Here is a 27,172-nt window from a genome sequence, read left to right as displayed (position 1 = left end):
TACATGCACCTGCACCTGGACTATGTATAAGCCTGTGCATTTACTGAGCTCGAGGAGTTTGAATGACAGCTGAACCAAATTTAGAACTACTACTCTACTGAATCAAAACAAGGTCCACCAGAACAGGGAAAAGTAACTGTGAGTCTGGAGTAGCCCAGGTTCTCAAGAAAACAAATAAGGGTTGGAAAATACCGCACTGTTGAATTGAAATAATTTTTACTCCTGCCACTTCAAAAGAGCGTGAAATATGGAATTTCAGAACACACTTTATACAGGGGATACAGTATTGCTTTTAATGTTTGGGGATTTTTTTGCTGTTCATTTTTGTTTTCTTTCTTTACCTATCCCTCCCTCGCTGCCTTCCTCTTCCTCCTTGTTCAGGAGTCAGAAAACTGAAGTTAAAGGTAAAAAAAAAAAATCTACTGGAGGGATCATCACATCTGCACCACAGTCTAAAACATCAATACACTTTGAGCTGAGTCTGTGACAAATCAGTATCATTCATGTTTCAAAGTCAGCCTTAATATCCCATTCCAGACCAGATCTCCATGGTCCTGGGCATAATTAAATTAGTTGCAGAGATTGTGGTCCCAACATGTAATTTTGAGTGTCTCTGTGTGCCAATTACCTGGAGGCTGTGATTTGCACTACTGCCAGGTCCCTTTATGGACAGTAGTGTTTCCTGTGTCTAGTGATCCTGTAGTGTTTATCTGATTTCTAACTCACCTGCTCTATGACTAAGTGGAGAGGATTTTACTGTATATCAACACTGAAGCATGACAGCAACAGTCTCATAGATGTGCCAACCTACCCTTGCCTACTTGGCTACCAAGTCTTATTGAAAAAAACTTTTTCTGATGAATTTAACACATTTACTCTTTTAGCAAGTTCTGATTTCAAAGTCTCAGTTTATAAGAACAAACAATACAAAATATAGGACATGACTTTATATGTTATTATGATTGCTGCACACCATAGTCCAGAAGGTAAAAGAAAAAATGTTAATTTACTATTAATATCTTAACATTGAATTCTCAAGTTTCCAAATGAGTAAGAAAATTTAATAGATTAATAATAAAATATATTTTTCCTTTTTTTAGTAATGTTCTTAATAAACTATGATTTAACATAAGGGCTCAGAGTATGAAGTACAGTACTAAATAAATTTTGTAGCTAAATATATTAGTATACTAGTGTATATTACTACTCACACAAAATAGGAAAAAGGGAAAAGAAATAAAAAAATATTAATAGCAAGAAATCACACAATTAAAGAAAAATATAATAGAAATATAATGCAAGGCTCATAATATTAAATTTTCTAGGGCCTCCCTGGTGGTGCAGGGGGTTGAGCGCAGCACTTTGAAGCTGTCCACTGCCTTTGCAGTTTGAATTCGATTCCCGGCAGGAGCAACCCATATGGCATGGCAGACCTCGCCTGTCTCGCCCGGTGCTCCCCTCAGGAGTGTGTTTTGGCACATCTGCCTGTTCTGCTCCGCACTATCTCTGGTGAATCTTCTCACCCTCTGCGACTCCGGCCTGTACCCCACTTCTCAAAAATATAAAAAAAAATGGGGCCTCCCTATTGGCACAAGGGGTTAAGTACCGCACTATGAAGCAATCCGCAGCCTCTGCAGCATGAGTTCGATCCCCGGCCAGCCAGGGAGTAACTGACATGGTGCAGCAGACCTCTTCTGACTCACCCACTGCTCCCCTCAGCAGTGTATTTCAATCAGTCTGCCTGTTCTGTTCCCCAGTCTGTCTCTGGTGAATCTTCTCACCCCCTGCATCTCTGGCCTGTACCCCAACTCTTGTGTGCATAAATAAATAAATCTTAAATAAATAAATAATAAATGTACAAAAAAAAATTAAATTTTCTAGAAGACACATTTTACAGGTAAAAACAAATGATACTAGTTTTAGTAATATATTTTATGTGATCCAATACATCAAAAATAATCATTTCAGGCGCGCAGACCTCTCCTGCCGCCTGCTGCTCCCCTCAGCAGTGTACTTCGGTCCTTCTGCCTGCTCTGCTCCCCGCTCTGGCTCTGGTGAATTCTCTCACCCTCCTGCACTTCTGACTGTACCCAGTGCTTGTATAAATAAAAAAATAAATCTTAAAAAAAATGCAAAAAAAAAATCATTTCAACATGTAATAAAGATAAAAATGTTAAAAAGATATTTGCATTTTCTTTTTCATACCAAGTTCAAAATCCTTGGTATATTTTACACTTACAGAAAATTTGAATTAGATTTTATAGAACATATAGTTGAAATAGTAGATTCACATATCAGTTATTCACAGATACTTAATTTTTTTTTAAAGATTTATTTATTTTATATGAGAACTGGGGTACAGGCCAGATGCGTGGGAGGGTAAGAGGATTCAGAGACAGAGCAAGGACAGAACAGGCAGAGTGATGAAATACACTGCTGAGGGGATCAGCGGGTGAGACAGGAGAGGTCTGCTGCACCATGTGGGACCCTCACCAGCTGGCGGGGATCAAACCGGCACTGCAGAGGCTGCGGACAGCTTCACAGCGCTGAGCTCAACCGCCTGCGCCACTAGAGGAGATCCAATACTTAAAATTTTCAAACAAAATTGAGAACCAAAGAAATAACTACTTATACTTGCATCCACATTGACAACTTACTCATCTTTTTAAAAACTATTAATCTATGATACAAAAACATATCAGTTGCAGAACAACAGGTGTTCATGTTTACTTAGTTCACCTTCTCTTGTCTCAATTAAATAACACCATATTTGAAAGGGTTTTGCAAATGAAAAGCTACTCTAAGTATATCAGTGAAAATAAAAATTTCTGCAGAATGTTTTGTAATAGTTAAAGAATCTTTCCTTATATTTTTGCCACAAAATTTATATAACTCTATATATTTTTAAATGTGTAAGTAAAAAGTGTGTAAATAATTATTGATTTATATTATGAAAACTTTCTTTTTCAGCCTTTTGTCATACCTGCCTAATGAATTCATAGATGACTCGGAACTTAAGATTTCTAAAAAAAAAAAAAAAAAAAAAAAATTCATTATTTTGTGTTATCAGCAAATCTTTTCAAAGCAGTTGATCATTGTAAAATTTTCCAATATGCAACCACTGGGCACTGACAAAAAGCATGTGATCATTAAATTTACTGTCTAGTTTTTTTTAACAGTTCTATTAACATGTGTATCATAGCATTTATACTTACGTGCTGACAAATTTTAACAATTCTACACTTGGCACCTTTTATAGCCTCTGCTTCAGAAGTCTGGACATAAATATTTTCAGTATTTATGTGAAATTATTCACAGAGGAATAATTTCTGACTTTCAAATTCCAATAAGTGAGGATTTTTAACATAGATTAAAAAACTGCATTCTGAGAAAAATTAATTCTTTTATATTTAGCTCAAATTACTCTTTGATATGTAAGATTAAAAAATAACTATGCTATGAGATTGATATTTGTGACCACAAATAAAAAACATTTCTTTCTCTTTTTTAAAGATTTATTTTTATTTATTTATGCATATAAGAACTGGGGTGTAGACCAGAGGTGCAGGGAGTGAGAGCATTCACCAGAGACTGAATGAGGAGCAGAACAGGCAGATCTATTGAAATACACAGCTGAGGGGAGCAGCAAGAGAGAGAGGAGAGGTCTGCTGCGCCATATGTGGGTCAGCTCCCTGGCCAGGGAGCTGCAGTGGCTGGTGGATAGCTTGATAGTGATGAGACTTTTAACCCCTATGCCACCATGGAGGCCCACATTTATCTCTCTATTTAAAAATTGCTTTCTTTTGTGTGAAGTCTCAGTCTGTTCATAGTTGACCAGATTTATAAGACTAGATCCTGTTAAAAATTACTTTAAAACTATGTTGACAACATTTAATTCTGATTTTAGGGCCTCCCCGGTGGCGCAGCGGTTGAGCGCTGGGTTGCGAAGCTGCCCGTGGCCTCTGCGGCGCCAGTTCGATCCCCGGCTGCTCCCGGCCACCAGAGGAGGGTCCCACATGGCGTGCAGACCTCTCCTGCCGCCCGCTGCTCCCCTCAGCAGTGTACCTCGGTCCTTCTGCCTGCTCTGCTCCCTGCTCTGGTTCTGGTGAATTCTCTCACCCTCCCGCGTTTCTGACTGTACCCAGTGCATGTATAAACAAAGAAACAAATAAATAAATAAATAAAAACATGCCTCTATAAAAAAAAAAAAAAATAATAATTCTGATTTTATATGACAATTTCACCCATTCTCTTTGACTATTGAGAGAAAACTTACCAAACACATTATTTTGTCAAAAATGTCCCTTTTAGTGCCAATTTTGTTATGCTTAACATTTTTATCCATAAAAACTACTTTTGTCATATTGCTCTAGTGATCCAAATTGTAATTGCCAAACTTTTGGATATAATTTCTTCCAGTGTCATTTTTTGTTTTACTGTGCATTCTTCTCTCATTATACTACCCAATTCTATATCAGTATTATGCTTTCATCTAAATGTAAAATTTTTGTGCATTTATTAAAATTAAACTAATAACAAATAGTTAAGTTGGAATACTAAGTAATTCTGATTCAAAATTAGAATCTTTCTAATGCATTAGGGTTCTTTGGCCAAAAATAGGTATAGTTGGAAGCTATACTCTTTTGGGATGCAATAATAATCAACAAAAGCAAAAAAATTCAAGACATCTAATTTACATTTAATGTGTACTATCATAGTGGGTAATTTTTGTTCACTAAATGGTGTTACGTTGATCTTGTTTGTTTTTAATAAAAGAAAGTAATATGTCAGATAACAACCTGGGTTCAGTAGACAACTGGGCATCTTTTTGTTGTTCTCTAAATAAGCATTTTAATGGAGTTGCAGCAACCTGGTCATCTGCTCAATATCTGAAATCACTGGTTTGATATTATGACAAAATATAAGTCTAGTGAGTGAGACAATGTTTTGTGTGAAGGAAATGGCTATTTTCAGCTCCATAATCCCTCTTCCTTTGGCACACTCTGTCCCCTTGGCTCCCAATGCATGTCACCCACTCATAATCCCTGTGACTTTTGTCCTCTTGTGAAGGGCCCCAAATGTGACATAATAATCAGATCCCAACCCAGAAGGGTTTCAGGGCTAATTTGGGAAAGGAAATGGGAAAGAACTCTAAACTTTAGAAAATACAATGAAAGTTAAATGAACTTGGTGAAAATGTCACCTTTCTATCCTCTATATGTCTCCAGACTTAAAATTTTAGCTCCTTCAATGGTACCTGTTCTTTATCAGTGTCTGGAACACTGGATCCTTGATGCTATAAGAGGAAAAAGCTTGCAAGCTGTGCTGGCCCTCAGCTCAGGCCTCCTCAAGAGATGAGAAATCATCTGACAGAAGAGTTCTGACCTAAACTTTTTACTTCTGGTGCTAATGTGTGCAATAGAAAGCAGCAACCATTTGCAGATGCAATACTGGCTTATGACACTGTCCTGTCTTTGATAAACATGGAAAATATAATAAAGCCATGCCTGAAAAGAAAAAGAAAGAATGCTTAAACTTCTTAGGACGTAAATTTGATTTTGACAGTGAGAGCAAAAATGCAAATGTAGTCACAGGAAACTCAGTGCATTCAGATTAAGCCAATTGGATTGTGTCTTACTAGAACTATCAGTTGGATTTATCAAGGAGAAATCTTAGACAAAAATCAAAAGGTTTCTCTACATTGACTTGCACTAACATAGCAATTGGATAGATAGCACATGAATTGCCAGAGGCAAGTTATTTAATGGTTTAAATTATTTTTTAAAGCAAAACAGAGCTCAGGATCCTACATGGTAAAGAATACAAACTTCGAAAAAGCAGCAAAATCAGTGATAATAATAGCTAATATTACTGAGTGACAGCCTTGTCCTGTGTGCTTTACATATACTATATCATGTGATCCTCCCAATCAACTTATTTTCTTTACTTTACAAAGAACAGTCAATTTAAGTAATTTTCCCAAAGCCACTCTGGATAAATTCACAATCACGGTTTGAACCCTGCCTCCCTGTCCCATACATAGAACTAAAGATTTCTACCTCAAAAATTACCAAGTAATTGAATCACTTAAGTTTAAAAATTTAGAGAAGAAAATTCATCTACCTACCTAACATAGCAAAGAAATACTTTTGTTTACCTTTTGCTTCTTCTATATTGTTTTTAGCATTTCGGTATATTTTATATCCCCTACTGCTGAAAGACAAATTATAATTTTTCTTGAGCCAAAATTTAAAAACTTAACATTGTTTATATGATAGGCATTGTGGTTCATACTTGTGATACAAATATTAGTTATTCATGATATCCTCTTTTGAGTAGCATATAGCCAGCAGCTTTATCAACAAAGGTCTGTAACAGTGGATCCATTGCAAGGAAAGCCCAATGGATGGAGAAATGAACTCAGTGGAGAAAGGTTGGAGATATTCTTTTAGAGTTTGAGTAGAAATTTTTGGAGCAGTAACAATAAAAGAGATTGGAGAGTTTGGAGAGAAATTCTGTGAGCCAGAGTTTAGGAGAGTATGGGTGGGTAAATAATAAGTTCAGAGACTATGTATATACAGGTAAAATACACAGGAGCCTTGAAATGTAACAACTTTTTTCCCCAAGGTATTATCTATTTTAGGAAAACACTAAGGGAGGAAAGACCATAAGAAACTTTTAAAAAGTGAAAACATTCTAAAATTTCATCTTATGACAGAAGACTTCATAGTAATAATGAAAAGCAAGTGATAAAAACATAGCATTAAGTCAAAAAATCTCCCGCAAATTGCAATTTATATTTAGCTTTACAAATTGCATGAACTAGAATAGTTTATAAAATTAACATTCAATGCCACAGAGAAAAGATACATTTACATTCTACCATATGCCATCAGAGCTCCATTTTTTGAAAGATGGACAAGCTTCGTGCACTGCTCAACTTTTTTTTCATTAATTACCCAATTACTTCAAATTATATACTTGCTAAAAGTTGTGCTATTTTGAGATATTATATTTAAACCAATTTTCTTTCTCATATGTTGAAAAAAACTCTCTATATTGATTTCATGTGGCTGAACGCCCCCTATTGCAAAATTTTATTTCAATCATGAAGTTCAGTTGGGAATTTATTGTGTAGTTTGCTCTTTATAGATTCAATCCATGTGGAATACACTAATAATCCACAGCTTACTGACTTGTTCTCTCTTTCACTCTCACACATACACACATAAAGACCTCAAATAGTCATCCAATTCTCCAACAAATAAATTTGCTGATCCAACATGAAGTGTGCTATAGTTATATATATATATATATTTTTTTAAATAATCCCCTAAAAGGTATCAACCTTTTATTACTATGGAAATTGACTTGAGCCTTTCTTACTAAATATTTAAAACAGGTAATAGAATCATTAATGGAATGATCTTTTTACCATGGTATAGAAGCACATGAACTGGGAATTTACAAATTACTTAACAATTCAACACATTCCACCTGAAGGATAATTACTGATCCTAATATGTGCCCAGCTGTCAGATATGTTTGTGTCTGTATCATCACCTAAATTCACCAGGAAACACTGCTGAGAGAAAGAATGTGGAGAGGAGGGAACGATTATACAATGGTGAGAATGTAAATTGGTGGAGCCTTTATGAAAAGCAGTATGGAGAGCTCTCGAAAATAAAAATACTAACTCCATATGAATTTACCTGAAAAATACAAAAAAAAAAGAAAATTCTAAGAGATATATGCCCCCCTAGGTTTGTGGCAGCATTATGCACAATAGCCAAGAGTTGGAAACAATCCAAATGACCATAGACAAATGTTTGAATAAAAATGTGTATTTACAAAATTGAATACTATTCAGCTTTTTTAAAAGAGTTGAAATCCTGCCATTTGCAACAGGGATGGATCTAAAAGGTATTATTCTGAGTGAAATAAGTCAGATGGAGAATGAAAGACATTGTATTATTTCGTTCTTCTGAGGAAGATAAAGAAACAGAACTATGAACAAACAGCTCAAATTCTTAGACTATAAGAATAGCGTAATGGTTACCAGAAGATAAGAGCAAAAGTAGGTGGGTAAATTGGGTAAAAGGAGTCAATTTTATAGTTACAGATGAAAACTATACTTTTAGTGGTGGACATAATGTACTATATACAGATGTTGATTTCCAATTTACATCTGAATATTACATTATAAACCACTGTTATTAAAAAAAATGAAAAGGAAGCACTCCTGAAACAAAAAGTTATAAAATTCAATCTATATAGCCTGAAAAACTTTAATAGTATATGTGCTGCCAAAGCGCACTGAAAAACTTTAAGAGTAAACTGAATTTTTTTTATCTAGAGGCCCTTAATTTATGATATAATTTAAAATAATATTGCTCTAAATTGCTTCTTAATTTTCTTGCATCATTCACACGTTTTTAAAGAATATCTTTTATGTAAAATGGAGCAAACCATTTTCTTACGTGTAAGAGTAAAAGACCAGAACAAAGGAGAACAGGCAAAGTTGATAGGTTGGAGTTAATAAACTGTCAGGCAAGAAAATAACAAATCACAGGTATACCTATAATCTCTTCTTTATTTTAAAATGCTATTAATTTCAAGATAATTTAGCTTTGATTATGACAGCTTTTTTTTACCAAGATGCAATACCATATTAAATGTGTGCATTGATTGCTTGGCCTATCGAAACATCAGCTACATTAAAATATAAATAATCTTTGAAAAAATTAATTTTTGCATATGTAAGAACAGTTTCCTATATAAAATGCCAGTGTGTGTGTGTGTGCGTGTGTGTGTGTGTGTGACACTAAAAACACAGGGAAGATAGATTAGGAGGAAAAAAGATTGATTGCTAGCTGGCATGGTGCATATAGATTTGTCTGCTTCTTGAAATCTCTTCCACTGTTGACATGCAGATGCCTCAGGCATTCAGCTGCAGAGTGCAAAAAAGAGACAAATACCCACCCACACGTCAACACTATTTAGTAGTTTAAAATACCTATCATCTAGAACATAGTTCTTTAAAATTTTCTAAATACAGCTGAAAATCTGTTACATAATGACAAAAAGAAAGAGGGAGCTACCAACTGAAGCACTTTTAAATGAAAATTGATATGTCTCTGGGCAAGATCTGTCAGAAAGAAGGGTCAAGCTTTGAAGATTTGATTTCCCTTCGATGTTGCTTTTAAATTTTTCACAGTAGTTACTAAGCTCATATCTGTTTTGTGTTCTGAAGCTTTAGCACCCTTTAAAAATATTTAATTATACCAAGACAAAAAAAAAAGGATAGTAAAATTTAAAAACAAAATCACATAGGCTACATTTAAGTCTTATTTGACAGCCCTCCGTTAGATACATTTTCCTTCCCAAACTATTCTGCTACTATTTTCAAAGTTTGGGATGGGGATGTTTAGAAGAGTGTAGGAAGATAATCCTACTTACTCAACGTCATCCAAAGAGTATCACTTGAATAATTTGTCCTGTAAAGCAAAAGGAATAATAAATGATAGTCTCTGTAGGCTTGCATCTGGATTTAGACCGAGGGCAATCTCCTCCACGTGTCTCCTTCCATGTCTCCTTCGTAGCAGGAACAGGTACAAGTAGGGCCACAGAAGCAAAAATGTGCTCCCTTTTGCCCACCTGCCTTCCTTGTTATATAGCTTCAGCTGGCTGCTGAGCTCTGCCCGCTGGTTCCCAGTAGCTATTCCTGGGCGGCCATATGAAAATGGGGGCGGGAACGTGGTAACTATCCTTTGTATGGAGATACCTTTGTAATCCTTGCACATATTTGAGATGAAAACATAAGCATAGATGGCCTGTTTCCAGAGGAAAGGTTTCTGCTGAATATCAGGAAGTCTTCAAGCCCATTTAATTTTTATAAAGTTGTCTTTTGAATTTAGTTCACGCCAAAATGCAAAAATAAAACTATTTCTATAAAGAATGTTTTAAAAATCTGTGACAAGGGAAGGTTATGAAAAGAATAAACTCCTAATATAATGAAAGAGGAGTAAAAGTGTTAGAACATGTGAATGCATGAACATTTTTATAGTTTTATGTACATGAATACTTCCCCTAAATACCATAAACTCTTCTCGAATAAGAGCTATCTCTTACGCATTTTTTATCCTCAAGGTCTAACACACTTCTGTACACCGAGTAGGCACTTCATTTAACTTAATAAACATTCGTCTAATGACAACTATCATGGTATAGTGCACTTAAAGCTCAAGAAGTTATTAAAAATAAAACACAACCCATGTTCTCAAGTTGCTTACTGTTTCTTAAGTGTATACATACAAGCAATCATTTTTAATTATCATTACTGAGAACTTGTTAATTACAAATGACCATAGTAAATGTGTTTGCCTCATCCACCACATATTCTAAATAAGAAATAGTTCTATGTATAATTTCCTCATTTTATCAAAATTAAAATACAGATGATTCTTACCTTGACAGCATAATTGGTTTATATCACAAGTAAAGCCCTTGCAAGTCAATTCCTTGTTATGAAATTAGGGCTTCATTCATGGAAAAAATATTTAATGCCATAATATACTAAGCTCTTCATGAAAGTAAATTAAATAATACACAAATACCCTTGATATATACATTTGTGGGGAAAACTGCATAATATGAAAGTCACATTATAAATATTCTTTTGGAGGAATATTTCTATAATTGTTATTATGGCAATTTTAATTACAAGAAAGATGATAAAAGCAAAAGGGCACACTTTAAGACGTTATCAAGTCCGGGCTTGCCCATGGGATAAATACTCTTAGAAAATTTTATGGATTATGACTTTTCTTCTGTTTTTAAAAGGCAATTCAATGTTTTTCATTGCCTCATTACATCATTTATATGACCTATTTGGTAAAATTTTGTGACCTAGTCTATATGTGAGCAATTTCTTTAAATTCTGGATAAACAACTGAAAAGCCTTTTGATAACAGTAAACATGAACACAGAGGATTACTAGAGTAAAATGTAAAATTCACAGATAATTTTAGTTGAAATACATAAATTTGGTGGTTAGAGAAAAAAAAGAGAAAATAAATGAGAATGATTAGAGATCTCATTATTGATCATAAACTAAATATCAGATTATTGCCTGAACAAAAATAATCCTCATTTGTGTATTTCTAAATCTGTCTGCTTTACATATCCCTATTTATGATTTGAAACTTACTAAGATTTATTAATGTCATTTTTCTCCTGCATTTGTATAGAAAATGACATTGTCCTCTTGTTATCACAAGTGTATGACTAAATGTAACAGGCCTATTTTTTACCATAATTTATTCATTCCAGGGTATACCCATGACAAACACTGGGCAAGGTTGTTCTCTGTATGAAAGAAATAATTCCTGAGGAAGGGTCTTTTCCTCTTTGAAGCTGTTATAGCACTGACTTGGTTATTATTAATCTATTAAAATGATCATGTCCTATTTCAGTACCTTCTTATAGACATTGTAAATGAGTCGCATAAGATCATGTTTTTATTTGTTTCTATTTTATTTTATTTTATTTGTTTCTATCCCATTGTTTTTAAAGATATGGACAACTGAATGTATAAACTAAGTGATAAATGAAAGTCTATCATTGCAATCTGCATTCTCCTATATTGTTTAATATTTCCCCTACATTGTTTTGCACATGACTAGTTGCATGGGTTTAGTCCCCTTTAAATACTTCAACAAAAACCAAACTGGAACAATGAAAACTGTACAGTGCCTTCCGGAAGCCAGCAGGCCCACAGCCGAGGACTTGTAAAGAACCAAAATAAAAACCCATGAAACCTGATGCTGTGTTCATTGTGGCACATAGAACATCTTCAGATGCCAGAAGTCAGTGTCATATGGCTTTGTCAAATTATAATCTATAAAACCAAGGTTGGTGCAAACCAGCTTCATTCCCTTAGATAAGATTTCCTCAGAAACTGAAATTTCCTCAAAGATAAATACAGTTATCATTTTTATGATCATTCTTTTCTATATGTAGGATATTTACAAGACAATTTACAAGTAAAAAATAATAAATATTTTCATCCCCTAGAAAATATCTGTTCTAAAAACCAATCTGCAACAAAGTCTTTTCATTATACATAAATAGGGGAAACAGTGGGTTTTGCTTCAAACAAAGACAAGGGGGAAAGGCAAATTTATGGCAGGATTTCAAAGGAGGAAAGAAAAGTTCAATTCTTTTAAAAACTATCTTTATTCCACAGTAACTTTACCACTGCCATCAGTAAAAACATTCTCTATCTCTTCAGATGACTCCATAGCATCCATAAACTAGTCACTACAGCACGAGTGTTTCTATGTGAGTGTTACAAACATTTCATAGCAACCCACTATCCTTATGCGCAAAAAGATGTGATCTGTTGGAAGAACTCAATTCAGTTAAAGAGAATTCTCAATTCCAACTTGAGTTTTTAAAAATAAGTATGTCATGGCTTTAAATCTGAGCTGTGGGTAAGGAAATACATCTCTTTAGCCAAACAAACCAATTGCTCTTGAGGAGTAAGTTTTGATTCCAAACCAGCTCATCACACTGACTCAGGGATAAGTCACTACAGGCATTAAGTAATGAGTAGCCTATGATGTTCTGTTCTATCCTTTCCAACAGAGACAGCTGGGTAGAGAAAATGGTTGAGATATAAAATCTGGACATACTACATATTTGCAAAAAGTCCCCTCTGTTCTATCATGTTTAATATTCCATTTAGAATGTGTGAGGGAAGGTGGGAGGGAGTGGGAGAGGCAGCTGAAAATAAACAAACAATCTGAAAATTTGCTTATGAAAAGAATCTGGTTGTATGGTGAGTATAGTCATTCTACAAAATTTAACAGCTTAGAAAAATGACCTGCATTCCAATGGAGTTGAAGTCAAGGTAGGGAAATTGTGGCTGAAAGAAATATCCCTACCCTGTGTTTTGCAAGTCTGTTAGCTTCTGAATATATGTTATACTGTTAATGATCTTCTATACTTATCATGCTACTGAAAACACATACAGTTTGGGAGACGATTCAGTAAAGTAACTGTTCATCCTCAACAGGCTAGTCTTTCAATGAATGCCTTTCTGAATAAATATATATTGTAAAATGTCTATTCCCATATTCCACAGCTCATCATTGTCATGTCAAATAGTATTTTCTCTACCAGTCTTCACTATAGAAGCACAATACCAATTAATTGATTATTGTTGTTCTAACCTGTCCAGAAATAAACTTGTTATTTTAAGTTAGAGGCAGGAAGCCAAACAGAGATGTAACAACTGGATTTGTTTTTTGAATTGCAATTAACCAGTTTTTTAAACTACATAACCAAAAGGAATTAATAGTTAGTCCTCATTACTTACCACACATTATTTTCAGTGTGGGTGTAGAACAGGCACATTATGTTGGGATGAACACATATGGAGATCCTTAATACCATCCGCTAAAAATAGATTATGAACAAAGTGCATAGTCAAAAATTACACTGGCATTTTGGGTAAGTTTTATAAAACTAACCTGCATTGTTAACTCAAGGCAAAAGTCACCCCACTCTAATTGCCATTTTCAAAGTTTTATTTGAGTTTTAGAATGCTGATATCAATGTGAAGTTTTCTGATATTCCAAAAGATCATATTTGGGGGAAATATAATTTTAGGACTACAACATGATAACTGTGAAATTCCATAATTGTTCTTCAAAAGCTCAGTTCCCATGTGTACACTTCATTTTTTTAAGATTTGATTTATTTGTTTTTGCATAGAACTGGGGTGTAGGCCAGAGGTATGGGGGGGTGAGAGGATTCACCAGAGAGAGTGGGGAGCAAAACAGTCAGATCTACTGAAATACACTGCTGAGGGGAACAGCAGGTGAGACAGGAGAGGTCTGCTGCACCATATATGGGTTAGCTCCCTGGTTGGGGATCGAACCCAGGGTGTCGTGGTGAGCCTTCAAGGTTTTAGTGGTGAGACTCAACCACTAGGCCACCAGAGAGGCCCCCCCCATGTGTATACTTTAAATTAGCTCCCTTCTAAGATATTCTTAAATTTGTCTATCTCATTTGTGTCTTTTCTTGTGCCAATAAGCTTAAGCTTTGCCCCACAGAGTAAAAGTTGTGATTTAATAAACTACTAACCTGGCTATGTTTTTGCTGAAAGTATGCACTCTCTGGCCTGGGGCAGGGCCACAGGAGAGGCAAGGCATGTGGTGAAGGCAGGGAGGTGTCTCCCTGGTGAACTGGCCCAGTTCCTGACCTGCTACTACTTAGTGTCTCCTGTCCTTTCCAGTCATGTCTGTCTCTCCTCCTCAAAGAGAAAAAGGTCCTTATGGCCCCAACTCCATTCCATACTTTGTTGTTTCCTACAGACAACAATTATCTGTGATCCCTGAAAGAAATGATGATTCAAGGAATTTTCACTATCCTCCATCCACCATCTTTCTCTCAAAACCTAAGATTTCTACTTCAAATTTACTTTTATACTTCATAATTAACAAGTAATTGGGGGCAGATGCCTTGCAAAGTTATACAAATATACATTTCCTCAAAAGCTTCCAATTCTCTCATGATTTCCTACTTTATTCAATAGGCTATAATCCATTAATAACTTTCACTTATTTGGTGTTCATATTGTCAAAATCTGACCATTGGGAGTTCTTTGAAACTGACCCCTGTGTCCTTATGGACATTACCCTCACTGTTGGTGAGCATGTCACTCCTTCTAACACATGTTTCGGACACATCCATACTTTTCCTGCTCAACCCTAGATTCAGACATTTTTCTTAAGAAATCTGGCTCCTCTAAATCAACCATGATATTTATTTATTTATTTATTTATTTTTTGTAGTGGGCAGCACATGCTATACTTAGCTTTTTTTTTTAATTATAAATTTTATTTTTATATTCCCCATACAATTGTGACCCCCTTATTTTGACTCCAACCCTCCCCTCCCCACCCCCCATTCCCCATAGAGTGTCTCTGGTTCATAGTTGTTTGTTGATTTTGATTTTTACTTTCTTATAGTTATTCTTTTTCATGGTCCCTTATTTAAGTTTTCTAGATTCCTGCTATGAGAGAGACCATCTGGTATTTTTCTTTTTCTTTCTGGCATTTTTCGCTGAGCATGATCCCTTCCAGCGCCATCCATGTTGCTGCAAATTGCATGTGTTTATCTTTTTTGAATGCTGAGTAGTATTCCATGGTGTATATGTACCACATCTTCTTGATCCAGTCATCTATTTTTGGGCATTTGGGTTGTTTCCAAAGCTTAGCTATTGTAAATAGTGCTGCTATAAACATAGGGGTGCAGGTGCTCTTTGGAATTGATGTTTCTGTGTCCTTTGGGTAAATACCTAGGAGTGGAATTGCTGGATCATGTGGAAGTTCTATGTTTAGTAGGTCCAGAAATCTCCACACAGCTCTCCATAGTGGTTGGACCAGTTTGCACTCCCACCAACAGTGCAGGAGAGTTCCTTTTTCTCCACACCCTCGCCAACATTTGTTGTTGCTAGTTTTTTTAATATGTGCCATTCTCACTGGTGTAAGATGGTATCTCATTGTAGTTTTGATTTGCATTTCCCTGATTACAAGTGATGTTGAACATTTTTTCATATGCCTGTTGGCCATTTGCATTTCCTCTTCAGAGAAGTTTCTTTTTAGCTCTTCTGCCCATTTTTTGACTGGATTATTTTCTTTGTTTTTGTTGAGTCTCATCAGCTCTTTGTAGATTTTTGTGATCAGTCCTTTATCATTAGTGTTGTGTGCAAAAATGTTCTCCTAGTAGGTGGGGTTTCTCTTTGTTTTTGTTATTGTCTCTTTTGCTGTGCAGAAGCTCTTTAATTTGATGTAGTCCCAGCTGTTTATCTTTGCCTTCACTATCACTGCTTTGGGTGATGTGTCTGTAAATATGTCTTTGATGTGCATATCATGTAGTTGAACCATGATATTTAAAACCAGGATCTGAAGCTAGATATACCCTCTGCTTTGAGGAAATTTCACTGGTATCAAATCTTTTAAGTGGAGAAAGCTAAGGAATAAGTAGATAGGTTACACATATATGGGCATCTGTATTTATTTTTATCTCTGTTTCTATATATTGAAAACTGATAGTTCACTAATAACCCTGATTCCAAATCAAGACCACAAGTTTCAATATTTCTTTTTCCCTTTTCATGTTTGTGATTCCTTTTTCTGACTGTGAGAAATTCATTTACATGTACTTATTTCAGCAATCCCTAATATGTAACCCATGTTTCGTTCATGTGCCCACATAATTTCCAGGGCTCTGACATCTACTTAAATGCCTCTTCTCCCTACTCCTGCTGTCATTCTGTATACTATACTACATGACTTCACAGACGTCTTCCACTGGTCCCCAAAACTCACTGTGGGCCAGTTTCCCACCCGTATGGATTCCCTCTCATGTTATTTGATCTTTGATTCACACTTTGGGCCTCTATCCTCACTCTAGTCGTCTCACTACCACCTAATGACCTTAGAACTAAATTGGCCTGGAAGAGAAAGGGCTAAGAGAAGGGGAAGTTCCTGAGAAGGCTTTAGTCAGAAAAAGTAGATGTGGTAGTCTCCAGCAAATAGAAAGTTATGGATAAGATAATTCATTAACTACAAACTCCATGTGACCATTGTCCATTTGGTCCTCATAGCCCAGGGCCTATAACTGGTTAGCAACATCCTTGAAACCAGCTCCAGCTTTATTTCTCTCTTCTTCATGATACCTGGGGATCTCACATGTTTTCATTTTGATTATTCTTAAAAATTTTTTGATTATTATGTATCCAGCCTACCTATGAGTTTGTGAAATGAGAAAATTGTTTGTTTATGTCAATCTAGCCCACAGTGTTGCCAGACATCCTCTTGATACATGTCTGTCAGAGTTATGTGTTCTCTTTCTGAATGATATCTATCAAAGGACAGAAATAGAGATGACAGATGTTTCTACTTAGTATTTATTTATCGAAGAATGTTTCCAACAGTTAATATATTTGGCACTTTATTTATAGTTATAAAAATAATTTAGCTTGATGTGTTATCTCTACCAGTATACTATCTTCATGGTAGCCTCCTGTTAAAGTCCATGAATCAATATGGATTAATAAGTGAAATATTAAGATAACAGGAAGGAGACCTCCCCCGGTGGCGTAGGCAGTTGAGAGTAGTGCTGTGAAGCTGTCCCCAGCCTCTGCAGTGCCAGTTTGATCCTGGCCAGCTAGTGAGGATCCCACATGGCACAGCAGACCTCTCCTGTCTCACCTGTTGCTCCCCTCTCAGCAGTGTATTTCAGTCAATCTGCCTGTTCTGTTGCCCGCTCTGTCTCTGGTGACTCCTCTTACCCTCCCGCGCATCTGGCCTGTACCCAGGTTCTTGTATGCATGAATAAATAAATCTTTAAAAAAAAAAAGATAACAGGAAGGGGCCTATCTCCATGTTCAGGCTCTTATCCAGGCAGAGTGAACATGGGTAAGAGGAACCAAAAACCAGAGAGAAGTATTGCATTATTGGTGTTTAAATTTCAAAATCTGTCATGTAAATTCATGGGAGAAAGCAAAGCAGCTATATTCTGTGAGTTATTATTGTGAGAAAAGGAGCTGCATCTATGACTGGAATTTTGAAAGCCATGGCCACTGAAAGTGGTGTGGGAGTCAGAATGAGAGAGCAACCTCTGCCTAAGCAAGCACCACCTTTCCCCAGTATAATCCATGTGGTGACCACATCAAGCTCCGTGGACCCTGCAGCTTCCATTCATTTCAATGCTGTGCTTCATCTGCATTGAAGACTGCAACTGTCTGTTGAAGCTTTGTCATGAGAACAGCATCCATCCCTCTCCAATAGGCCAAGACCATGTGATGACTAGCCTTTACCTGGAGATCAGAGGAGTGGAGTCAGGTTCCATAGACCTGTGTTTAGTTTGCACGTCACACAAGAAGCCGCTCTGAAGGGTGTACTGGAAAACTGGTCTTCATAAGTTGGAAAATATTTGCATTTTAGTATAACTTTATTGTTTCCACATATGTGGTCTGAATATTTGTTATGAAGATCTTACAGTGGGTTGTAGAAGAGTGTAATATCCTAACGGATTGAACATATTACAATAATTTTATGACAAATGAAAGTAAAGTATCTTGTTCTAACAGAATAGATACTTTATTTTTTTTTTCTAGATGAACACACACAGTAATTGAAAGACCTTTTTGATATAACATTTCAAAAAGGAGCTTTTGCTGTTTTTTTCCCACTGATGCTCCGATGGGTGTCTTAAAATAAAAATTTAAGAAACATTTTTAGTATAAATACTGGATAATGTGATATTTTATATTTCGGTTTATATTATCTGCCATTTGTCTATTGTTAAGTCTCATTTAAAATTCACAAGTAGCTCTATTATGACATAAATCTTTATGTAACAAGCTATATATATTTACCATTAATATTCCACAAATTAGGTTGTAGGTTACTCTACATTAAGAATTTTTATTTAATGCTTAGCTAATTATACTACAGAGATTGTTGATTTTCAATATGAAATTGCTATGCATGTGTAAATAAACTGTTAAAATTTAAAGGCTTATTATGTAGATTTTATTTTTAGGAGCTACAAGATCTAATATAAAATACTAACTTTTCTTTATAGAATGTTTACAGTATTGCAAGAATATTATGGTTTTTTCCCTGTGGTCCACAGACCAACAATTACTTTGCTATTCTGGGAAGTTGTTAGCAATGCAGAATCTTAGGCACCAAAACATAAACTGTATTTTATCAAGATTCCATGTGCTATGTATGCATATTAATATCTGAGAAGCACTATTCTATTGACATATACAATTTCAAGAACTACACAGAAATGAAATACTACAACTATGTAAAAAATTGCTTTTGACATTTACTACATGACGGTAGTAAAGGTATAAGATATCTACAGGACATCAATACATAAGGAAGTAAAAACCCTCCAATTGTTTCTAAAATGTGGAAGAGCTGCTGTTGAAATATTGCAATGTTTGTGGTAATCATTTAAAAGACAGATTTCTAAATACCTTTTTAATTTTCAGTATTGCTTTGACTTTTCCAATATTATTGGAAAATGTTGCAAATGAAAACTACAAATTATAGTACACCTGAAACACAAATAATCTTATAGACCAATGCCACTTAAAAACAAAATTTTAAGCATGACAACTTGAAGCCAAAACATAAATTTCTCCAAAATTAAAAAACATGCAATTACTAAAAATGTCACTAATGTCTTTGAAATCTATTTCAGTGTAGTGAACTTTTCTGTTAAAAATGGAGATACAGGAACAAGTAAGCATCAGAACTTGAGCAGAATATTGTTTCCACAGAAGTAAGAACAATAACTATATTATAGCAAATTATGTATATCATAGTAACTAGAATCTTTTAAATAAGATTGATTTATGCATACAAGAACTGGGGTACAGGCCAGAGGTGTGGGGGATGAGAGGATTCACTAGAAACAGAGTGGGGAACAGAACAGGCAGACTGACTGAAATACACTGCTGAGGGGAACAGAGGGCGAGACAGGAGAGGTCTGCTGCACCATGTGGGGAGCTCCCTGGCTGGTCAGGGATTAAACTTGTGCTGCAGAGGATGCAGATGGCTTCACAGTGCTGTGCTTAACCCCTTGTGCCACCAGGGAGGCCTATAACTAGACTCTGAATTACCAATTTTTTCACCTTAATTCAATTATTTGATTTACATAATATTTGTGAAATTAGTTTGTTATCATGTTATTTTTATTGTGAAATAAATAATCCACTTTCCTTCTTGAGGAAAAATTGTTTTTATATGTTCACATGGAGATACCATAAACATTAGCACTGGCTCTAGAGAACCAATTTGTTAAATTTAGGGAAAGAAAATTTAGGGAAAGGCATGTTGTTCTGCAACCATCCCAGGACAGGTAGGTTCACCGTCTGTTTTAGTGATTTGAAAGAGAATTCTGGAGCCCTTGGCATCATTTTTACAGGTTTTAATGGTAAGCAGGGACGACACCATCCTTTTATTCCCTCCCTCCTAGGCAAAGGTGTGCACACTTGCACATGTGCACACGCACCCATGCTCAGGTGTCCATAGTCAGGCACACGTGCCCCACACCCAATGCACCTTCTATACTAACAGGGTCAAGGCCACAGGTGATAGCCACTAGGCATAAAAAGCTTGATCAACTTCAGTTACCCTACCCATGGCCAAGGCCAGTCTCAGGGGGACTTAGCTTGCCCCCCTCATGGCTGGGCTAGTTGTAGCTCCTCCATTTGGCAGCATTAATGCTAGTCATTAATTTACACTATAATTACTATGTTATCATTTTGCTATTAATACAACAGTTTCTAAGACAGTCATTTTGTTTCTTTTTAGTATCTTCTTCTCTGTGAGAAAAAATCAGTTTTTTTTTTTTAAATCAGTTACATAAAACCTTTAATTAATATCTGCCACAATTTAAAACTGCTTCTGTCTCTGTCCCTCTCCATCTCTCTTTCCCTCTTCTATCCCTCCCTTCCTCCATCTCTCCCTCTCTTTCTGCTTTGTTTTTTAGTTTTATTTTAGGAACTTGGTTCCCGAGATACTGGGTTATTTTTTTCTCCAAATGCTTTTGAAAATCATGCAGGGCGTTTTAATGTTAGCTTGGGCACTTTTTTTAAGTGTGCATATAGCTTTTGTTAGGTTCACTAAGAAAAATGAATAAAATGAGAAAGGGCTTTTTAAAACCGTAATAAGTTGACTGCAGATTTATCACATGGAGAACCTGCTTCACTGGAAAGCAGCAATATATGTCCATTGGTCAGTCTCATTCACATGAAGCAAACTCCATTACTTGCTGTGAGCAAGAAAAAGGTTACCTGACCCAACTGGAGAGTATTAGCTTTTTTGTTCAGCTATGAAAAAATTGCTTTGCCACTTAGGTCAGCATCATGATGTAAATCTTAATGAAAGTTTCTGAGATGTGAGAGTAAATCAAGCTGTTTGGCCACCTTGATGCTCTCTTAATCTGCCTTTTTCTTGCTTTATTTACTTCAGTCAGGTTTAGGGAGCATACTACTCAGTGCAGACCCATTCGGAGAGTAATCGTCATCCCACCCCACCATCTGGGCCCTTTCTGCACCCAAGGCTGAGGATACCGAGCTTCATGTACTAGCTCTTTCTTTGTGGACTCAAAGGGAAAATTCAATTTTTCCTTTCATTTTACTTGAAATTTTAAAAAGACTCATTTATGTGGGCTCCTATGTCTATATTGCACAATGAAAAATTCAAAGAATGTTACCATGAAAGAAAAGTTATCTGGATTATTTTAATGGATCAACAGGGGAAAAAATTATACTAATTAGATTGTCTAATTCTTATGGCCTTTAAAGGCATAGCTATTAAAATAGATTCTGCTTTTTATTATAAAAATGAAAATTTAAAAACCAATGAGGAACTCACACAATCTAAATAAGTAAGTTTGAAAAGAATGCAATGTAACTGTTTAGATAGAATCATTTAGTCAATGAAATACACAGTTAACTACTATTACTGAGTGGCCATGCAATAGTATAAATGTATCAAGTCCTTGGTACTGGGAGCACTGTGATGAGGAAGGCATATAAGTTTCTTATTACTGAAATTATGTGGCAGTGGGGCAAGAGAGGAAATAAAATAATTTTTAGGTAGCACTAGATGCTGTGAAGGGATGGCTTATGGGGGTGAATAAAAATTTTAATTTAGTGGTCAGAGAATGTCTCATGGAAGATGTGCCATTTTTGGTTGTAGCATCAATGACAAAATGTAGGCAGCCTTACTGTGGTCTCCTGATGGAGAATAGCAGACAAAGGATATAGCAAGTGCAAAGACTTTAAGGTAAGAATGAACTTGGAGAAAAACCAATGGGGTTGGAATTTAACAGATAAGAGGAAAATTCTTAGAGATAGCAAATCTGGAGAGTTAGGCAGATTGTTTAGGACCTTTACGGATCCATGACAAGAAGTATGAATTTTATCCCAAGATCAATATGAAGCCAATGCACAGAGTTAAGCAGGGATGTGATATGGGCTTTTGTAGTGCAGGAAACAGAGCAGGCAAAGGAGAGTCCTGGAGCCCTCAGTGGTTTTTCAGTCTTTTCAATGATCTTTCTATGCCTCTTATAGTGAGGCAACCAGGTTCAGGGCAGGTAGGCGGGGCCAAGTCCCTATCTCCTAATCAAGACCAAACTGGGTTTAGAGAAGCTTCTGATTTTGCAGAAAACCCATTCATTCTAGTTTTGCCGTTGGAAAAGAATTTAGGTTTTTGGGCCTCCCTGGTGGTGCAAAGGTTAAAAGTCTCAGCACTATCAAGCTATTGCCAGCCATTGTGGCATGAGTTATATCCCTGGTCATGAAGCTAATCCACACGGCATAGCATATCTCTCCTGTCTCACCCACTGCTCCCCTCAATTGTGTATCTCAGTAGTCCTGCTCCCCACTCTGATGAATCCTCTTACCCCCTCCACACCTCTGGCCTACACCCCAGATCTTATATGCATAAATAAATAAAAATATATCTTTAAAAAAAGAATTTAGGCTTCAAATATCTTAGTGACTGGTCTCATCTCACTGCCAGTATTTTTGAGTGTTGCCTTCATAGACCTTGACCTAACAACACAACTCTCCCCATCAAATCTGGATTACTTTAGGTACAACTTCTACCTACTTTGTGGTTCATGATTTCAACTGGTTTTCTTTGATAGATACTGCTTCTGTTTCCTGATCTCTATGTTGTTTTTGCATAATTTTGAGCTTAGAGGGAAATGTGAACTCTCCAGGACAATTTTAATGCATAAGTCAGGTAATTCTTTAAAGTTTTTCTTTTACAATCATTTAATGAGTGCTCGGATGGTGTCACTACAGTCAAACTTCAAAATATATGATTTATAATAAATCTGAAAATATGTGATCAATCAAATATACAAGATCAAGTTATGTTCTTAAGAGAATTCAACTGGGCACACGTTTGTGTCTTAACAGCTTCATGAGATTCCAGAAAACATATGAGTGCATACTATTGTGTGGCAATCAAAGTTTTATGTCACAATTTTTGACATCAAGTTTACAATTTTAGAGAGTAGACAAGTATGAATATCCAAAATGCAATGCAACATATAAAAAAATTCTATGAGTGTTACAAAATATGTGTGATAGGAACACAGAAAAAGGAGATTACATTTCCTGTTGAGAAGAAACAGTGACATATGCTAATAATAGTTTTATTTTGATGAAATAAATGTAAGACTACAGATGGAGAAAGTGAAGTGGATGCCCATTTTGTTCTCTACATTTACAAATGACAAGTAATTAAAGAACTAAGTGCATATTCTGAGTCTCTTCAAAAAAAACCTTGACAAGCACATAACATTTCTGTGTAAAATAAAGAATTTGACTGGTCGTTTCCCTGAATCCTGGAGGAAAAACTAAATCCTTAGAATTTCAGAGTAAGAAGAATGTACTGTTACAGTCTTTTGGATCATACAGGACTTTATGACTCAGAATGGGGTGGATCACCAAAGTCCATTGATTAGAGAGCTGGGGCTTTGGACAGGCTCAACCTTCAGTGAGTGGAAGGAGTTCAATCACCTGGACAATGATTTAGCCAATCATGCCGACATAATGAAACTCAATGAAATACTAGACACAGGCCCACACTCAAACTCCCTGGGTTGTTCAACTGGCTGGTGAACACTCTTATGTCACTCATGGGTATAATTATGAGATTCCAAGAGGATATTGCATGGAAGCTCGTCCACATTGGAGACACTCCCAGACCATACACTATGCATCTCTTTTTTTGGCTGGTTTACTTTATGATAAAGCTGTAATCATATGGATAATTCTTTGCTGAATTCTGAGATTCAGCCCAGTGATTTGACAAATCTGAGGGGTTTATGTGCTTCCCTGAAGCACATATTAGCCAGTTGGGCAGAAGTGTGGGGGGTGACCTGGGATCCTAAAATACTGTAGATATCTAAATGGGAAGTCTTACTGGGGCATATGTGCTTACTTTTGGTGGCTTACATCACAATTTTTTTGCAGTGACCTAGCTGGTGTCAGAAAAACATCCCAAGTCCCAAAACAAGTGTAGAGAGAAATACAAATAAGTCTGTACCCACAAGGGACTCACTGATTAGGTTGGAGAATTATAACCCTTATATTTTCATTAAAAAATGTAAATATTTATGACTCGGGTCTTCAGTTTTAGATATACATAATACACTTTTAAAAGAGTTCAGAAGAATTAAAGAGTATTTGAGAAAAAAATTAGGTGTTAAAGAATTTCTAAAGTGATACTATGTGTTAATGTAGATGGTTAGTTCAGTCAGTAGAGGACTTCAATTTTCAGTGTAACTGGGTAACTGAGGTATTAATTCTAACACAAGTAAAAATTTATCCTTAATTTTCTCAGCATCTTTTAAAATACTATATAATTTAGTAAATTTTTTACTGAATAATTTTCATGTCTTTGGAAGGCAGAGAACTCATCTTGTATTGGACTGTGCCAAGTAAAAGTGGCACCTCATAGATCAAATATAGAGACTATTTTTCATGAATCAACCTAATGCCTTTAAATACCCCTACAATGCCTAACATTAACCTATAGTAATGTGTAATAATATTTGCTGATTTGGTAGCCATTAAAATTTCAATTATATACTTGGATAATATAAGTCAAGTTTGTTTGTAAACCAATCCATGAAAAAATTTTTAAAATTAAAACAAAGTATTTTAATTGTAAAATGATTTTAATTTAAAATGGCCTGACAAATACAGTTATTTTTTCCCAAAATATGTCTAGCAACATGTGAATGGAGTGGCACAAAAGTATGTAACATAATAAAATCACTTCTTAAAATGAAAGTAATAAATACTCATCTACACATCAATTTCTTATACATATTCCCTGAAATTTCTTAGGGAAAGTGTGCTTACTTAAGGGGCTCAAATACTTTAGGATAACTGTAAACATGACTGTCAAGTCAATTATATTGATCCCTTCTTTTATTGACAATTAACAGTATATATCTGATTAGCCCATTTATAGACAGTCCATCAGTTATTCCTAGAATTTCTTAAAATAAGCTTTTGACTTCAGAATTACTGGAATACAGCTGAGGTGGGTTTTGGAGCTGTGAGAAGCGTTTTAAATCTGGATTCAAAAATCTGAATCTGGATTCAGATACCCTGAAGAGTATTTGTGTAGAACAGTAGTGCACATGCTCCATGTCTCCCACACCTCAAACTGCTTTCCCTGAGCCCCCCTCAGCTGTGTGGCAACACCAACATGTGCAGAAATAGAAAAACACAGTGTTTTGTTGTTGTTTGGAAAAGCCTCATAACCCTGATAACAGGTTATGACAATGACAAATGAAAATGTATGCAGAAGTCATGGAATGTTAAGGATAAAGAAAAGGAACATTTTGGGCCTCCCTGGTGGCGCAAGGGTTAAGACGCAACCTATGAAGCTATCAGCAGCCACAGCAGCACAAGTTCAATTCCCGGCCAGCCAGGGAACTACCCACATGGCGCAGCAGACCTCTCCTGACTTGCCCGCTGCTCCCCTCAGCAGTGTAATTCAGTCAGTCTGCCTGTTCTGTTCCCCACTCTGTCTCTGGTGAATCCTCTCACCCCCGCCCCACCCCGTGCCTCTGGCCTGTACCCAAGCTCTTGTATGCATAAATAAGTAAATCTTTTTTTAAAAAAAAAAAGAAAAATTTTAGGCAGAAAGAGAAAAAATGACAAGATGGAAGAAAATAGGAAAAATAAGTTTGGCTAATTTTTAATGTTTAGATGTTTCATGTGTCATTTGAAAGTCTATTTATTAGTTCAGGAATAAAATCACATTGCATTAGTCATTAGGCCCTAAATATGGGTATAGTCATAGATTCTAGGGATAGCATTCTAAATCTTCCTACTCCAGTTCATAGTAGAAACCTCCCTGTTCTTATCCCTTGGGTCATAGAGATACACACTTACTCTTTCTAAATGAATTCAGGATTAATAGTGTATTCAGTTCACAAGGGCTGCCATAACAAAGTACCACAAACTGGGTAACTAAACAACAGAAATTTTCTCACAGAGCTAGAAGCTGGAAGTCCAAGACACAGATGACTGTAGCTTTAGTTTTTTCTGAAGTCTCTTCCTCTACCTCGTGGATAGCTGCATTCTAGCTGCTTTCTCACATGGCCTTTTCTCTGTGTATGCACATTCTGGGTCATTCTCTGTGAGTCCGAATTTTCTTTTCTTTTTTTTTTTTAAAGATTATTTATTTATACAAGTACTGGGTACAGTCAGAGGCACGGGAGGGAATTCACCAGAGCCAGAGCAGAGAGTAGAACAGGCAGAGTGATGAAGTACACTGCTGAGGGGAGCAGCAGGCGGCAGGAGAGGTCTGCACACCATGTGGGCCCCTCACCCAGGGCCGGGGATCGAACCAGCGCTACAGAGGCTGCGGGCAGCTTCGCAACCCAGCGCTCAACCGCTGCGCCACCGGGGAGGTCCCGATTTTTCTTTTCTTATAAGAACACTGGTCAGGTAGGATAGAACACATCTTAATGATATTTTAATTTAGTGACCCCTTTAAAAATCTTAACTCTAAATATGGTTACATTCTGATGAACTGAGCTTAAGGCCATCAACATATGAATAGAGGGCACAGTTCATCTCATAATACATTGAAACAGGTGGATTTCATATAGTAAAATTTATTTTGATTTATTAAATTCTGATAGGTGAGATAATTTTCTGTCAGAATGTCATTGCTGAGTGTCTTGACTTTCAAAAAGAAAAAGTATTTTTGATTTTGATTTTGTGTGATAATTACCAATACGTAAACAATTCTCAATTTCTTTTGGAATGTGGCAGTATAGTTCTTAATCATCATTTTTTTTTTTCCTTTTGGAAACTCCCAAATTAGAGAGCAAGAGAAAGCTTACTTGCAAACTCAAAACTACATTAAAAGCTGTAAAGGCTACTAAACTGTCTTAAGAAGTAGGCCACAGAACAGTTGTAATGGGGCTGTGGGAGAGAAAAGTGAGTGCAGAGGGGGCTCAGCTATAATGGATCTGGTCAACTAATAGCAAATATTTATCCCAAGATCCTGTTATGAGAGTGAAC

This window comes from Talpa occidentalis, unplaced genomic scaffold (assembly GCF_014898055.3).
Source record: "Talpa occidentalis isolate TD23 unplaced genomic scaffold, MPIMG_talOcc4v2.1 talOcc4.6, whole genome shotgun sequence".
Taxonomy (NCBI): Eukaryota; Metazoa; Chordata; class Mammalia; order Eulipotyphla; family Talpidae; genus Talpa; species Talpa occidentalis.
The sequence above is the reverse complement of the archived record's forward strand: the minus strand, read 5'-3'. Positions refer to the sequence as shown.